This window comes from Protopterus annectens, chromosome 9.part0 (assembly GCF_019279795.1).
Source record: "Protopterus annectens isolate FY-2018-M chromosome 9.part0, PAN1.0, whole genome shotgun sequence".
NCBI classification, from domain to species: domain Eukaryota; kingdom Metazoa; phylum Chordata; order Ceratodontiformes; family Protopteridae; genus Protopterus; species Protopterus annectens.
In genome coordinates, this window is record NC_056743.1 from 1,431,261,631 (window position 1) to 1,431,273,750 (window position 12,120).

General features: G+C 40.6%; 1 protein-coding gene across 3 annotated transcripts in view; it reads left to right on the forward strand.

Moving 5' to 3' along the window:
• LOC122812109 (myoneurin-like) overlaps nt 1-12,120 on the forward strand; it is a 947,405-nt gene that overhangs the window by 126,511 nt on the left and 808,774 nt on the right. For 2 of the 3 annotated variants that reach the window (XM_044084390.1, XM_044084391.1), the window contains exon 2: nt 5,940-6,032. The gene's annotated coding sequence lies outside the window, so the exon portion shown is untranslated. Of the gene's footprint in view, nt 1-5,002; nt 5,022-5,939; nt 6,033-12,120 lie in introns of those variants that run through there. The other variant, XM_044084392.1, reaches the window with a different exon arrangement.

The window sequence follows — 12,120 nt, forward strand, 5'->3', positions numbered from 1 at the left end:
GCAGCCTGATCATAGCATTTGACGCAGTACTCTACTCAGGCATTGTAGACAAACTCAAGAAACTAGGTGTAAGCTCTTTGCCACCTGCTGGTTAGCCATACGGCTCAGATAGGGCACAAGACGTCAGGGTAGTGAGTCTACCTCAGCAAAAAGCCCAGCCACTAGTGGAGTCCACCATGGCTTAGTGTTGGGGCCTGCCCTTTTTGGCAGCTGTTTCTCTGAAGTCAAGAGCAGTGTCAAATGCTGACCAAGTTTTCAGATTATTGCAAATTAGGTGCAGTCATAGCATCTCCCCAAAGGCACAAATATCCTCTAAGAAAGCCTGACACAGACTAATAACTGGTACCAGACTCTCTGTCTAAAACTTCTTGCCAAAAATGCATAGTAGTATGTTTTGGAAAGATAACCACTGCTAGAAGTTGCTGGATTGATAATACATCCCCAAGAGTTGATCCTGTGGTCAGGAATCTGGGAAAACGTGTAGACAGCAACTCTGCCTTTAACATTGATGTGTCTACTGTAGTAAGAAAATAATTCTATATTGTCCAATTTATAAGCAAGGGTGTTGCATGTAGGCCCAAGGATGTCATTGTTCTGTTGTACTCCTCTCTCTCCTCAGAACAGTCATAGATACATACCAAAGGGGGCAGTGTACTCATACTGGGCATATGCAACAGGTGGAGCATCCTCTGAGGTTCCTCCCAAAAACAATACATGGTATAAAAAACATGTCCTAGTCAGGACAGCCTCAAAGCCTTCTCCTTGTATTCCCTCTCCTACAGGCTATGCATGGTCTTCAAAGGAGTCTCAGATCCACCACTTATGGACCTGCTGCGCATTTGTAAAACAGCATCAGAAACACCTGCCCTATGGGACCAAAACCTCATCTGCAACATAAATAAGACATATTGGAGAGACAGGTACATGTCCGAGACTACCCCATCTCTTGAACAGGCTTCCCATCCTTGTGAAGCAGAGTTCCCCCTGCACTAATTCAGGTGCAGCTTGGTTCAGTGGATGGGTAATTGTAAATTTATCCTGTCCTGCTACATGCGTCCCTGTTAGGAAGCTTGTTGATACTCTTTCATTTATACCCCATGTAAAATGATTGGTATCATGACCTGCCAAATACAGTTGGGAAGCATGGTTAGGGTTAAAAATACTCTTTATTGTCTAACCTAGTAATCACCTATGAACCTATAAAAGGAAGTGTGTAGACTCCCCTTTGAAATCCATTACATCAGACACTGACTTGCATGAAAGAGAGCGTTCTCGTTTCTTCCCAGAATGTATCACATTTTGACAAAGTCTTCAAATTAATAAAGCAGAGGTGGTCTTGGCCATCTGACCTGCTCATTCAAGATGAGGAAGTGCTCTTTGAGGCATATGGCTCTGCCCCTTCTACCTCTTGGGTAGTTCCTCTTGCAAGACTATCTGATAGATGCATGTCAGGAGCCAGACACAGCAGAAGCCATTCCAAGAAAACATTAGCCCAGAACTGCTTATCTTTAGGAGAAAGTAAAGGCCTTCTGGTAGATTCTGTGATCATTACAGCAACCACTGCAAAAGAGCTCAGTGACTAGTTGTCTGCTGTCCATCCCACTAATAAAGAATTTAGGTTGATAGAATGAAAAAGCATGTCTATGATTTTGGGCACATTTTCCCTCAGGGCTTTAAAATGTAGGATTTGCACAAACAGATTCCAAAGGGACATAGACTGACTCAAAGTATGCACAGATTGTTTGACTATGTTTCGGAAGTCTAACAAGCAGTTGCAGACCACTCTGAATACCATGCTCAACATCCCATCTCTTTGCATCTGTACCACAATGCAGCCAGTAGAACAGCAGGCATTGGTATAACCCTTGGCACTATGTTTGACTCTGCCTATTCAACTTTGCAGACAACTTCAAGGCATCTTTTATTAACGCTGTATTTGGTGACTCACCTCTATTGAGATCAATGGCGAAAGAGATGCTTACGAGTTGCAAGCAAGATGGAAAAATGTCTGCAGTAGGAGTCAAATATTCGAAACCTTAAAGACCTTTTAATCGTAATTGCAAGGGTTCCACGTCTGTGTGACTCAGAAGATCTCAGTGCAAATCCTTTGGCTCCACCTCTAAGAGGGGTGGCTGGGTTTAGGGATGGCTCCATTAATGGATGTTGGCCACATGGTTGAAGAGGTTCATAAAACCAGGCCTAACGAGCATTCCTGAAGGCTTTTCCAACACACTTTCTCTGGGGGCAATGGGAGAGAGATTTGTTTTGACACCTAACTGTGTATATGACCATCTTGCATGACAAACTGGTGTGAGAAATTTCCAGAGGCTACATTGTTCCATTTTTACAAAATCTACCATTACCAAAGTATAACCCAAATCTGTGAATGGTTTGCCAAGAGGTCTGTATCCTCTTCCAAAAAGAGCCACCCAGGTAGTCCCAGCAGATCAGAGGATCAAGAGCCTACTCAAGATTCTTTTTGTTTTCCAAAGAAAAACAAGGACTTCGGGCCAAAATTGGACCTCATTAACCTAAATCTCACTGTGAAGAAAATACTATTCAGAATGATCATGGTGTTAGTGATTTTTACCCTGTCTCTAGGCAAATAACTTGATCTGCTCCGTAGACCTGTAGAATTCCTATCTTTACATAAAAATCTCAATGGGATCTTAAAGGTTTCTACCCTTTCAGGTGGGGGGAGAGGCAATCACTACCAGTTCAGAGTCTTGCTCTTCAGTCTCACCACAGCCCCCTTGATGTTCACCAAGTGCTTAGTGGTAGCTGTGGCCCACCTGCTGCTCAAAGGGATCAGAGTCCTCCCATATATAGACAAGTGGCTCCTGGCTGCAACAAGCAGAGAGCACTTCCTATCGGCCAAAGACTGATTTTTATAAACTGTGCCTATCTTTAGATGTGTCTGTCAGCTCTCAAAAGTCTTGGCTAAAGCCCTTGCAACAAATTAGTTTCATCTGGTGCCACCTGGACACAACCATATCTTGAATCTCTCTCTCCCCAGAGAGGCAATCTGCCCTGTAAGGTTCATTTCAGGTCATGTCCCCAGAGAGGCAGTCTGCCCTATAATGTTCATTTCAGGTCATGTAACTATCAAAATCCTCCTGCATTGGTGGTCTTAAAAGTCCTGGGCCTCATGTCGGTTGCATTTCCTAAGATCCATTACACAAATTTTCACATGAGAATCCTCCAGTCAGTGGATGCTATCTGCATAGTAGTTGCAACTGACAAAATTAGTAGTAGTCTTTTCAAAAGATTTCTAAAAATAAATGGAAACCTTTCTCAGTTAAGGTCTTTTCCCTTTCTGTTGTATATCTTTTGCATTTTCTGTCTTCACTGTTTGAAGCTGTTTCATGCTACTTTATCAAAGTACAGTTAGCTGTCATTTCCACCTTCCACCTTGGATACCTGTTAGCTTCTTAAAATTGTGCAAATGTTTCCTCAAAGGAGAGTTTCTTCTACAGTCTACTATTAAGGACCTCACTTCTTTCTGGAATTTGAATTTAATACTCCTATCCCTGACATAGTTTTCCATTCAAACCAGTTTTATCCATAGATCTAAAATATTCATCCTAGAAAACAATTTTTCTGGTAGCTATTACATCACTCAGGTGAATTTCAGAGCTATATGCCCTTTCTGTTTCACCTTTTATATTTGTGCTTTCATAAAGATAGTTATGCTAAAAAATGATTCATACTTCCTTCTGAAAGTGGCTTCTGAAAACAATTTCAACAAACCTTTCAACCTTCCAGTTTTGTATCAATATTATTTCTTTAAAGGATAGTACTGATTTATATAATTTAGATGTCCACAAGCAGCTCGGATTCTACTTCCACTGAACTAAAACTTTCAGGAAAGACAATCAGTTGTATTTAATGTCCCTAACAGGTGGAGCTGTAAAAATGACTAAATGGTTACTATCCAGATGGTTAACCGATTGTATCTCTTTTGTTTATGCTACCAACAAGACTATTGGTTGGAAAACCCCAGGGCTCATTCCAGAAGATCTATGACTGCTTCCACAACCTTCTTAAGGAATTCCTCCACTGGCATTTATGCTGCAGCAGCATATTCTACACGGCATATATTTTCCAAACATTATAAACTGCACGTATTCTCTAGAACCAGAGCCACATTTGTGCCTTGGTTCTAAGAATACCCTGTCATGATTCTATTTGAGATTTAAAGTAGCTTGAGGTTCTGTTCCAACTGTCAGATCATATGGAGAAATGAAATAGGACATGGAAGTTACGTACTTGACAAAATGTATCCTTTTCATGTGAGACCATATGATATGACATCCCTCTTTTCAACCTCTTCCAAATTGCTATATTTTGCCCTTATTAAGGAAGTGATGTCTCTGTTGCTTACAGACTACATGTACCAGGAGCAAACTTTCTGAAGGAGTAGAGCACAGGGAGTTATGGGCAAAGGCTTGAGGCCCCACTTAGGACTCTTCCTCAGTGCAACAGAGTCCTACAAGGATTTTTTTATTAAAAGCGTGTTGACTCTGGGGGAAAAAAAAGTTTCTGGCTTTATTTTACTTTCTGTTCAGAGCCAATATCCAGACATCGGAGAAAGAATCACTGGTGTTTTATATTGGAGTGTGCACTTAGCCATGGGCTGACTGCAGCTTGCTAAATATGATGAAGAAATCTGGGAAAAAAATGCTTTCATGGTGTTACAAGCAGCCACTTTAGGTATGCAGATACAGTATTAGCATGTCCAGTAAGCTATACATTTTCTGAAGAAGTCTGTATAGGAGTAAGATGAAAGCGGTCAACTTTCTAATAAAACTGCTTTTATGGAGCTACGTGAAATTGTTTGTTTGGTCTGTAGACCATAACGTCTTTTGTGCTTACAACTTGGTTATTTGTGGCTTCTTTGCAGAAACTCTCATTCTGGTTCTTAAAAAAAAAATGCTCATTCTGGTTCTTAAAAAAAAAAAAAAAAAAAAGACTTTCAATGTACGAGAGAGATGGGACAGAGAAAATACAAGGATAGTCAGGTATGTTTCTCTAGTTTTGCATAACTTACCTGAGTATCCTTGTATTTTTATATGTCCCATCTCTCTCGTTTTAAAGTCTCCTGTTTTTTTAAGTTTATTATTTTTATTTTCTTTAATAAAAAAAATGTTGAGTGTCCATAGCATATATGAATAGAAGAAAGTCCAGGGATCGGACTTTTTTCCATTGGTATATGCACTATTTACAACAGGCACACTGGTTGGGCTAACCAGTCACTTTGCTTGTTTTTGAATGTTAATGGCCATTCATTGTATAATAGCAAATATACCACTCGTTTTTGATCTTTAGTTTACAGATGCAGACAATTAATAATAATTAGTCTGTCTGTAGTTCTACTACTACTGTTTAATCCCATCAGTTATCCAGTGTCCTTAATTGCTCCATCTTTGATTAATCAACATAACCAGTAAAATACTGTTATATGCTTCATTAACTTATTGCAAACTGTTTCAACCATTTTAAGTCAATAACTGGTTAAATTCTGTTGTATGCTGTATTTATGCCTTGTAGCATTGTATATTATTATACTTGTATGTTGTTTGGCTCTATGTGTATTTTTAAATATGCATATTTGGCAATGTAAGTATTGTGCAGTTTGTGTTATATATGCTGTTTCTTTCTTAAGTGCTGTTGCCTTCAGACCCAGATTGTGGCTGAAAATGGCCTTCAGACCATTCAACTTACCTGGTTAACAAAAGTCAATTTAAGTAAATAAATCTTAGCAGTCTGCTGTCTATGGAGTACTCCATATAGTGATATGTTGAGTACTTGTCATATTTGAGCAGCTGTGATGTATTTCCATATTTTTCTTGGATGATTAACCTTGATTAAGTTATTTAAACAGTACCCTGTAAATGACTGAAGTCACACTTTAAATGCATTGTTTTCTTTTGTTATAGCAATGTAATAGGACTGTAGTCGATGCAGTAGAAGCAAGCTGCAACCCACATATTCCTGCAGAGAAAAGCTAAAACACATCATCTAATCCCAGGGTAAGTTTGTTTTAATGGAATAACCAGTGTTTAGGGGAGCATATCATGTGAGGGGGGCACTTACAGAGAAAAATGTGTGACTTGGTAGTCTTGCAGAGATGTACTACGCATGTGTCAATGCCTTCTGTGTGGAGTCTACACGATCTCCCTGTGTTTTTTTGTTTTTTTTTTGGGGGGGGGGGGTCTTTGGGTACTCCAGTTTCCTTCCACCTCCCAAAGATATGTTGTTGGCTGATTAATTACCATAAAGTCTTGTAGGTGTGCTTGTAATGTGTGAGAGATACAGAAAAGAGGCCTGGCAATCATCTTCTCTTCTGTACTTACCTGGTAAGCTCCGTGAATAGCAGTGGCTGTTCACCAGGTCTCTGTAAGAATCTGCTTCGACGTGTAAACATGGAAGGTCATCTGCAAATGATAGCATTTGTGAAGTATGCATGATGGGAGGTACATTTCAGGGATTTTAGTGGTGATAATGTGACCTGATTATTGCAGCAATTTTCAGCACTCACAGCAAAAGCCAACTGTGTCTGGCTGCCCCAACAGATCTAGAATGATGTACCTGATTTTTTTTCTGTGAACATTGTGTTATGGAGCTCACCATATTGAGTAAACCTTACAGCTGTGATCTAAGTAAATTGTAAAGTACAATAGAATTTCAACATAGGAGGCAGCACATTTTGATGATAAAGGCACTCTATATTAAATCTTATTTGGGTTTGCAGCTTCTTACGTTTTAGTTGTGCTTTTGATCTGTCCTGAATAAAAGAGCTTCTGGTTTCATTGGGGGTTGTGAGATTACCAAAAGGAACTTAAGAATGATTTGATTTTTGGAAATTTTTTCTTGGTTACCTTGAGGATTAAAGTTAACCAGATTTGGTCCACTCAGCATCTAAAACTTTTCGAAGACTCTGTAGCCCTCCCTTTGCTTGCAGTACCTAGTTATGAAGCACCCCTCTCCAGATCTCTTCAGTTTGTGATTCAAGTCTGTTGCATCTGAGGTTATCCCAGGCTTTCTTTCTTTGTTTTGTCATGCTAATTGTGTGGTACATCCCTTTTCACTTTAGTGATAAGAACACATTTTTAAGTTAAGTTCTTCCTTATTTTCCAACAGTAATTAAGCTAATTTTTCATTTGCTAAATTTTACTAACTCTCCTTTGGAACTTTTCCCTCAGTTAGTGCTTCAGCACTGTTTCAGTGTTTACTCTCAAGTGACTTTAACATTAAATCCAGTATTGGATTTGAGTCTTGTGGTATCTTATAGTTTGGAGTCACTAGTGTAGTCTTCATGCCACTAAGGCTTTAATGTTGTCCCAGTTTGTTCTTTTGGGTTACCGTAATATTACTTATTGAATTTGAGTTGTAGCAATTTTTAGATGGAAGATGTTGCTGAAGTCATGAGTAAGAAGTAAGATTCCACTTTTCATAAGAGCAGATGTGGGGTGAACATTCCAACTCATGACAAGTTTTTAATGTCTCCGAGAAGACCATTTCTCTGAAGTGTGTGTCGTGTATTAAATTTAAGCCCTCCACCCTAAAGGAATTTAAAAATATGCTAGAGCTTTGTTACCTTTTCCTTTTATCCAAATAATGATCCCTCTTTCTCCAAGGCACTTCCCTCCCAAGTGAGTGGAAAGGCTGAGACAGAGCAGGAAGGTGCTCACAAGAAAAACAAGTCATCTGAATCTTCTAGCCATCCTTTTATTGCCAGTGATGCCATCTTAGTGGAGCCTACTCCAGCCAAGGTACATCACGTGGAAGGGGGTAGTTTCCCTGAAAATAAGTCCTCCTTCCTAACCAAATAATACAAAAGTCATTAATTTCTGAATCCAAGTTCTGCACATCATCCATCTTTGGATAGTAAAAAATGTGGAAGGTCATCTTTGTAGCATAGTAGTTGTGGTCCTAGGTCTAGCTCCCCGCTGACATTGGTGGCTCCAGAGTACCTTATTTGACTTTTTCAGACTATGGCCTGTAATCCTTCCTCAGAGGGATCCTCTCAAACCACAGTTCCTTTGAGTTGTTTGCTCCTTCAGGCTTGGATTCTTTGGCCCCTTAGCCTAGAAATGCACATTGCTCTCAGGGAGACCTTGATGGTCTTTTCTTCTTTGGGACAAACTCCATCTGAGTGTCTGAGGTGCAGCCTAGGGAATTATGGGTAGGGGAGGAGTCAGAGCTCTGAAACTTGATAACATACCTATATGGATAGTGCCTCTTCTGACATCAGCATTTACTCTGTCAGGTTGACTTTGATCCCCTTTCCATTGGATCCACGTTTTCTTTTACTGGAGTCTGCCTTCTGAGGTCAATTGTGAGGCTACAGACCCTATGTCTGTAGGACCCTTGACCTCAGGCATTTGTCATTGACCTTTGTTTTTTTTGCCCTTAACATTGGAGGTGGTGGTTATTTTATGGTAATTTTGAGAGGTTGGCCACCTCACACTCTGGATTATGGCAGTTGTTAGTGCTAACCCCAGTGATGCACTTTTTCCTGTATGGGCCTACCTGGTGACAGTGCAACCCATAGCTCAGTGTCCCTCTACTTGTGTTATTGTGGCCATTCCCCCCAGTGTTAACTCAGGATAATGCAACTGGATCCCTTTGTCAAGATTACATCATTTCCATGAACTAGACATGTTATTCATGTTGATCACTGCTGCATTAGTCTAAGCTGTATGGGTTATATTCTGTATGGGATATAACAGTTGGACAGCTTCTAAAACTTCAGGGCATCTTTATGGAGTCCAAACCATTAGACACCACGAGCTGAGCTGACTAAAAGATAGGTTTCGGCACCAAACCCTTCAGAGGTTTCCTGTCACCGAAATACAAAAGATCTGTAGTTGGCTTGTGCTGTTCCTTTGCTGGGCAGATAATTGCTCTTTTGGGGAAAAAAAAAAACTTCCATTAAAAAAAAAAAAAAGTTTATTAATACTTTCCTGCCTCGGAATGTTATTTTAAAGTTAGAAATTTGTGTTGTAACAGACTGTCGGAAGACTGTATTGTACTTTTAAAAGAGAGTGCACTTTTTTCCGGTCATTCTAAGAGTTGTTTAAAGTTAATGAAAAACATTTTTTTTTTTCTGTTAAATTCCAAAAAGTGCATTGTCATCCCCTTTGGTAAAAACTCTGTTCCCATGAACTATCACCTAGGCGGCAGTCCTTTTAACGCCGAAGGTGTGATAAGAGACCTTGGGACTCTGGTATCCTTTGATATTCACATCGCCACAGTAGTCAGAAAATCCTTCTACGTGGCACACCTCATCACGAAAGGGTTCTCATCCAGGAAAAAGCAGGTTGTTGTTCCCCTGTACTTGGCAGTCATTAGACCCATTATTGAGTACAGCACCCCTTTTGGAATGTACCTCACAAGACCTCTGCAACAGCTGGAAAGGCCACAGAAATACCTCATCAAGAAGATTATGGGTCTCAAACAGTTGTCCTATGCTGACCATCTCAAAAAACTCCAGCTTTACTCCGTAGCATATCACCTACTCCGAGGTGATCTCTGCCTAACATACAAAACTATGTCAAACCCATAGCTGTTGGACATGCTACACCTAAAGAAATCCCAATCCCTCTGGGATACATGCTGTAGGGATCTAAACCTTGTCACCACAATAAATAGAACATGCTGGAGGGATAGATTCCTGTCCCAGAGACTTCTCATACTCTGGAACAAGCTACCTATCTATGTCAAGCAGAGTTCTTCATTAGCACTCTTCACGAAAAATCTTGATGAATGGATGGGAATTAGGATGGGAATTAGGAAATTCACCCGGGGATCACTACTGTGGCCCTGCTTGACAGGGGCATAGAAAAGTAACTTTCTTGGGTGGCGAAAGCCAGGGAACCTTGTTGGCTAGGCTTACATAGGCCCTAGGGCCGATAGCCTAGTACCTACCTATGAACCTGTGGAGAAATTTTTTTCCATATTTAGAAGACTTGCTTATCTATGCCAAATCTTTTTCAGTGTCAGGAAACTCTGTCTTGGGTGAGAGGTTTGTTGTATAATCTGGGATTCCAAGGGAACATTCTGAAGTCTATCTTGACTCCTCACAGGTTTGTGTTTTCGTGATGTCAACTAGACACCACATTTCAAAGAGCTTTTCTTCCACAGGAGAGAAAAAAAGGGGTTTTCACTCGCTCTTCGGTCACTGCGAGGGGATACCTCAAGATTTTGTCTGTTGGCATCTGTGATTCTCATGATACCCCTGGAAAGACTCCACATGAGAAAGATGCAGTAGCACTGCACTGTTCCCAGCAACAACACCCTTTGTCTTTCAAAATCCCAGTGCTGGGGTTTGTCGGAAGAGAAGTTACTTGGTGGAGATGAGTTGTCCCTAAATCCAGGTCTCCCTTTCTCCCTTCATGTTCCAAAGCAGTCATCACCACAGAAGCCCCAGACTTTGTTTGGGGAGCAGTTTTAGGAGGGATAAATGTACAAGGTATGTGAGACACCAAGGACAAACACAAGCAGATAAATATGAGAGATGGTTGCCCTGATCAAGGCACTCAACTCTCTGAATCATACCTAGGACCTTTTTAAGTTTTTGCAGACAATACTACAGTCATGTGGTATATCAACAAGCAAGGGTAAACCAAATTGTTCACCTTTGTAGGCTAGCCACATTAACCTGGGATATAGCATCACTGCACAATCTCAATTTACAAGCATTCAGCATTCTGCCAAAGCATAATTGTATGGTAGACATGCTGAGCAGGACAACGGCAGAGCCTCACAAATAGAAACTAGGTTTGGGGGGGTCTTCAAAGATTTGATTATCTGTGGGGGGTTTCTCAAGTAGACCTCTTTGCTTCCTCTCTGAACAATCAGCTAGCAAGATTCCATACCAGGACTCCATGCAGGAAAGCTTGGAAGACAGATGTCTTTTCTTTTCCTTTGCATAAATGTTCCTGTATGCTTTTTCTCCCTCTCCACTAATATCCACCATACTCCCAAGATCATTGTGGTGACTCCCTTCTAGCCAAGGCAACTGCAGTTCTCCCTTCTTTTAGAAATGGCCAGGTCAACTATCACAAGCTTCTTCACAGACTGGATTTGCTCACACAAGAACAGGGTACTTGATACATACTGACGTCAATCAACTTCAGGTGACTTCTTGGATGATAGCATCTCAAGTCCTTTTAGGCACCTGTTTACTGGGGATGTGCTGCAGGTAGTAATGGAGGCAAGAAAGCTTGCTACTAGAAAATTATTTATTGGCAAATGAAAAAGGTTTTCTAGTTGGTGTCAACAATATAACCAGGACCCATTCAAAGCTAGCTGTTCTCTGGTCTTCCATTTGTGTGGTCTATGGCCTTCCTTTACTCCTCCATCAAGGTTCATTTATCAGCCACTTCAGCATGTCTGCCCATGGATCCATTCCTGTGCATTGTCATGTCAAAAAATGTTTATAAAAGAGTTTTGCATAAGAAGTCTCCAAGAAAATCTGTGGATCCTCCTTGTGATTTTACTGTTGTGCTTCACTTGAACTGGCTTGCCTGGCTGACTTGAGGTTCTCAACATGAGAAACAGTTTTACTGATTGGTCTGACCTCTACAAGAAGGGAATCAGAGTTGTAAGGTCTTATGGTGAGTCAGTCCTATCTCATTTTCCAGAGACAGAGATTTTCTGATGGGCAATCCTTTTTGATTGAAGTGTTTACCTTAAGACAAACTTTCTCCCTGTTTTCTTTCCTGAGCCTAAAAATGAGGGAGAAAGGATACTCCATACCTTGGATGTTCACAGACAACTCGAGTACTGTTGGCAGTACTAAATCTTCCAGATCATTAGATCAGTTGTTAATTTCTTTTGAAGGTCAGAAGAAAGAACAGCTTGTCTGAAAACAGACTATTTCCACATTGTTGTCTAAAACTATTACCCTTTGTTATACTCACCACAGCATAACTATTCCAGGCAGGGTCAAGGCCCACTCTGCTAGGGCCTTGGCTTCATATATAGCTTCTTAGGTAGGGTTGGATTCTAGAAGTATTCTAGAAGCAGCAACTTGGTCCTCTGTACTTCTAGAAGCAGCAACTTGGTCCTCTGTACATACTTTTACAAAGCACTACAAGCTTGATTCCTTCT